This window comes from Caloenas nicobarica, chromosome 9 (assembly GCF_036013445.1).
Source record: "Caloenas nicobarica isolate bCalNic1 chromosome 9, bCalNic1.hap1, whole genome shotgun sequence".
In the NCBI taxonomy this organism is placed as follows: domain Eukaryota; kingdom Metazoa; phylum Chordata; class Aves; order Columbiformes; family Columbidae; genus Caloenas; species Caloenas nicobarica.
Window position 1 is genome coordinate 12428869 of NC_088253.1, and position 6000 is coordinate 12434868.

The following is a 6000-nucleotide window of genomic DNA, read 5'->3' on the forward strand; positions in this document are numbered from 1 at the left end:
AATGGATCTTGTAGGTCACTGACAATAGCAGGAAAAAAACATGTTGGCAATCTGTTTTTAATTCTATTTTAAAATGCTATGACTTCTTCAATAGCAGGTACAACAACTTAGTCCTTCAAGGCCAGAGGCAAAGAGCAGTATACAGTATAAAATGAAAGCTGTTTTCCTCAGACTCATACGATACAAATGCTGAAATCTATTGTGGTGCAAGTCCAGATGATGACCCATTCCATACTCCTCCTACGACTGCTTTCTCACATTTTAGTGTTATTTGCTCAGTATTGTTGCTGTTGCTGCCTTCACTGAGCAGCCCAGTAGGCTGCAAGGCAGCAGGTGTATTTTTGTGAAGGTGCATTATGTTATTTCCTGCCTTGTTTGTCCTCTTGTGTCCTCTGCATTAGCCCTTAGATAAATTTCACTAAGTCTGTCAAACGGGATTTACTATTTACATAGACTTGTTTTTAACAGCTGATATTTCTTTGTTTTGTGATTTCATCTCTTATTGACATGTCAAGGATCTAGCCAGCAACAGAAAGCAGACTCTTAACTACTCCTCTGTTGATTTAGTAACTCACTTTTCTTTTATAGTCCCTCTCTGAAAGTAAGTACCACTGTTGGAAGCCCTTGCAATTATGCCAGCAATTTCTTCCAAATGTACTTGAGCTGTTTTTCAACTCAGTTATCACCATATGTACCTGAGTCTATAGTACGGAAAAAAGTTTTAGGGTACTGCTTGCTAACAAAGTGATTGAGCAGATAAATGCTAGATATGGTTTTCCTTATTAAAAAGTTTTTCAATTAAAATACAGTATCTGAACAGTTGATTAGAATGGTGTACTGTTGGGATATTGTGTGCACTTCATTCAGATTGGAGGTGCAAGGGAAAATCGTCTTGGGCAATCTTTCTTCTCTTCAGTTGTTTTGTGCATTACAGGTAATAAGACAGAAATGAGGACAAAAAAAATAATTTACTGTCTATATTCTGCTGAAGTTGCAGGTAACTTACCAAATGTAGAGGCAACTGTTCAGCAGCAAGACAGAATCTTAAGTGTTTTTGTTGTTGGCACAAGGCAAAAGATAGCTTTCATGTACATGGTGTCAGATTAACAAAACTTCTTTTCCTAAAACTGTATTTTGGCATGAAGAACTGTTTACAGTAAGGTAGCAAAAATAGCATCAGTGAGAATGCATGGAGCAACCTTAACATAAGGCTGCTAGGAATTCAGTGCCATAATATGAAATTCTCTGAAAAATGTGGTGATTGATGGGTTTTTTTTTCCTCCTAAATATATAAGCATATACCTAAATATTCCTCGGCTTTTTGGGAATTAAGTGGGAAACTGGTTTTTTTTTTTTTCTAATCTTGTTTTGGAACATGGACATTGGGAAGCTTAGTATGAGTCAGCAAGTCAGACAATTAGTGAAATGCTCACTATAAATACCCCTCTTATTTCATAGATGCATAGATTATAAAGCCAAAAGCAACCATTCTGATAATGGATCTGATGGTTTCCTAAATCCTTATGAGCAGGTGCAGATTAGTCAGGGAGGATCAGGGAATATAGTTTGCCAAATTAGCAAAGTCTGCTGTGAATATCCTGGTCCACCCCTGGACATGCATTATATATGGCATAAACAAATATTTAACTTACCCACTTTTATCTAAAAGATGTACAAAGAGCAAAGCTGCACAATATATTGTTTGTGTGGAGGTGTTCCAAGAACTTCTACCTGTATTGCAGTTATGATGAGATCCTTATATGATCACTCACTAGAGGAGGGAACAACATCATTTTTTTTCCTCCTTTGCTATACACTATGGACAAGAGAGTTCTACTTATTTTACCGGGCTAGTTGGTCCATGCTCTCTGATTCCATCGGTGCATTTCCTAGAGACTCTTCTAAATCATCTTCCCTTCCTCAGGATGGGTCAATGGACCAGCTGTACCATTTGCAATTAAATATTGGGAAAACCTCTCTGGGTTTTCCTTTCTCTTTTTATAATCTTCTCCCTTCACAGTATTTTCTATTTTCCAAAGCTGTTGTCTAGTTGAGGTAACAGGAAAACAGTGTGATATTGATACTGATCTTCAAGAAACGAAATTCCTCCCTGCGTTCTCACCAAGCTTCCAAAATGCTGGAAGGCAAATTTTACTCTTAAGTGCTTGTCTGTGAACTAGTCCTTAAAAATTAAGGTCTAAAGTCTGTGGGGTGCTCTACAGTGAGAGAAAACAGAAATGACCTTTAAAATATAAGCATATTAGTGGCTCTTAACGATTACTGTTGTAGTGGAGACAACTGGAAAGCAAATGCTTTCTTATTTTCTACAGTCTGTGTGTTAGATTTGAGATGGAGTTCTATTCTCTTTCAGGATAATGGGAACAACGTATGCTCTGGGTGCCAGACACGTGTTTCCCACAGTTAGATCCACATGTGCATCTGTAAGAGAACATGTGGAAAGGACCAATATGCACAGAAAAAGTAGATGGTTGTGCAAGAATTCGAACCACCCAGACAATTTCAAAATACATTGTCTATCTTCTAGCTTTAGTCAAAAACAATGTGCTTTTGAGTGCCTGGCCACCTATAACATATTCAACTGTTGTGTAACTGAAGATGTCAAAAGGAAAAGTACTCTTTCTGACTAAGTTCCTGTATCTGTAAGGTGCTGTGTATTCTAAGGCAGTAAGTCCCAAACGCACTTTCTCTGTGTTTTACTTGCATAGTTACCTGGGGGAGCTGGTGGGGGGCGGGAATCTTCTGCCCCATTTTGGTCTGCAACCAGTGATAAACTCTAACATGGTAAAGTGGCATAGCTTATAGTAATGGGCAGACATGCAATGATGTGGAAGAAATTAGGTTCATAGGGAATATGTCTACTATAATGTTTCACACTAGAAGCCAGTAGGTGTTTTAAGAACTCTTTGGTCCACATAAAACTGCCATAAAGTTGGAAAACAATTCAAGTCATTCTGTCTCAGAGAATCCTAGTAATGGTAGGAAACAGTATATCTTTATTATACAGAGTATGTGGAACTTCGTAGCATCTCCATTCCTGAAGATATTGAGAACTCAACCAGATAAGGCCCTAAGAAACTAGATTCAACTTTGAAATTAGCCTTGCATTGAACAGGGAGTTGGACCTGACCAGGAGATGATCTCCTGAGAACGCTTCCAACCTAAATTATTCTACGAATTTGAAGTTTTGTATTCAAAAAGTCTTAATCCCTTTCCTTATGTGGAATCAGTGAAGACTTCCCAGAGTGAGATTTTCAACTGTTCTCTAATTACTTAAAGCTGTAGATCATGTGCATGCAAGGAAAATACTGCAATAGTCTTTTACAGAACACAAAGCTTGCAAGAATGCATCCTTACTTGCATGCACAAATGCCTGATATTTTGTAAGCATAGATATAGAAGCAGCAGCTGAAAATGCAGTCTCTGCTGTGTCACTACGACATTGTGAAAAGGAAATCTTACAATGTCTATATGACTCATATCTCAGGTGATATCACGTGATGTCTGGAAAACAGAGATTTTTGAAGCAGAAGCAATACAATTCCTCTTTGTGTGGCATTGATTCGACTTAATTTAAAGAAATATGCATCATTTTAGCCTCCCACCAAAAAAAACCCAAACAAAACACCTTTATTAAATTGGAAAGTAGAAATAAAGGCATAGAAAGGATGATCAGAGGATTACAAGAGGCGCGTCAGTCCATGAATTCCAAGTGATTCAATCAGTGTGTGTGATTCATGTTAGTATTTCTCAAATTACAAATATAAATTATGTAGCTAGAAAATCAAGCTGTGAATTCTTCTTACTTGACAACATGAACAAATGATGGAAGGAGTAACGTACTGCTTACCTTTGAATCTCAGATTGCAGTTCGTCTTTCAAGTAAACAGTTGAGGATTAGTAAAAGTAACAAGCTAATATCTGTTAGGCCCATGTGTCTAATTTTGCTCCCAGCACCCAAAATTGTGAGTGCGGGCTGGGAATGCAGCCTCCCTGACAGCAGTGAACCTGAAGCTAAGGCATGAAAGCCTAATAGTAGAAGCTATTCAGTTTCTCATATGAGAGGCTAAGCTCCTTCCAGTCCTGATTTTGAAACTGTTCAGGATTGGGCTTTTGGAGCGCTCGACACTATTTATATTTAAGAATGAATCATCCCATTTGCTTCTCACTGTAATTGTCTATAAAGAGATGTGATCACAGTTATCTTGTTGACCTTGCCCTCTTTGATACTGTCGGTGATTTACCATTCAGCAGTTGTCACTGGCTCGAGGCGACTTGGATGCCAACCTTTATCCACTACAGCCTTGTGTGACACAGATGAATGCTTAAATTACAGCACTTGCTTTCACATATGGTTCTTTCATTCACAATGGCAAAAGTAGATTTCCCCATCTGCTGTCACAGTTAGTTGTGATTCAGACAGAGGCTGAAAAAGAAACATTCCTGTCAAACTTACTTGAAGGGTTTTTTTGGGTAAATTGGTTGGTGACGTTGCCAAAGTGTGAATCACTGCAGAAAAGTAGCTTCTAGAGCGATAAAGGGCTGATGCATCTGCTGCTGTTCTTGAGTTAACAGCTCCGGTCATTAGAAACAGCCTTCTATTTTTTTACAATTAGATTGCTTCCCAGTTTCTGCTGATTTCAAAGTAGTTTTGATGAAGAAAAGTCACAATGAAGTTTTAATACTTGTGACTCTCAGTGTAAACTGGATTATCTGGTTGCCAGCCCCCTTGACACATACAGAACTGAGATAATTTTTACGTCTAGCTGTTTCAAAAAAGCCACCATGTATGCATTTTGGAAGCAGGGTGTATTGCTATTAAGGCATTAAGCCCAGCAAGAACTGTTTAGCTTTTCTTTAGGTGCATTCACATTGTTTTATTTATATGATATTGTGACAATAAAGGATACTTTCTCAATATTGTTATGAAACAGCTGACTTTATTTTTAAAACAAAGGAAAAGACTTGCAGGAACATAGTTGTTTTGTGTGAAAGAAAATGATTTTTGTTATATTGCTCTAGTAGGTTGCAGTAAACTCTGTTGTAATCAGCAATAGAATTTTGCAGGAATAAACCGCTACTTCATAGGCTTCTAATAATCCTTGCAGTATTTACTCTATGCCACAGAATCCCCTCCACAGTTCCAAGTGTGCAGAGAATCTGCCTTTCCAGTAATAAACGACCCACAAAGGAAAGAGATCAACGGAGTATTTCATATTAGGGAACTATCAATTTTGACAATTGAGTCTAAGGACAGGAATTTGAGGCCAGAAATCTCTATCTTCACATTGTCTTCTAAGCTAACAGAATGATGGGAGTTTCATAGCTGCACTCTCTTTTAATGTAAACAGTTTCCATGGACAAGTGTGGGACTGGAGATTACCTAACACACAGCAAGGGTGTGTTCTGCCAGTCATTTATCCTATGTGCTCATTTACCAATGTACAACTCACATTCACGTGTGCTACCTCAAAATTTGGTGTGCTGTCTTCTCTGCTGGTCCTAAAGAGAGACGGATGGGAAGATGCTGTATTCTGTTGCAAACCCCAAATCCATTCTTACCTTGATCGTGAGCAATGACCTGTGTTGTGGAGCTGCCTTGTCCGGGCCCTCTGTGACTTGAACTGTCCACAGTGCCCATCAGTGGCAAACCACTTCAGCAACTCCTGTGTGCTGCTAAGTGAAACGTAGCAGTGAATTATACTGAACTTCATTTAACATTTTCAGAAATGAAAAATAAAAGGACCTGCCATTCAGATTTGCTTCTGTACTGTCATTTAAAGGTTCATAATGGGCAAAGCCAAGTGTAATTCCCCCATGTAATAATGATCAGGTGAATGAAAGACCGAGTCAAGTTAGGCTACTTTCAAGTCATCGGTTGTCATCGAGCACTAATGGTCACTGTATATGCTTCTGTTCCACAATAGTTGCAAAGCGAGTCAAGACTGCTTACTCCTCAGTGAAATGTAATGATTTTATTGA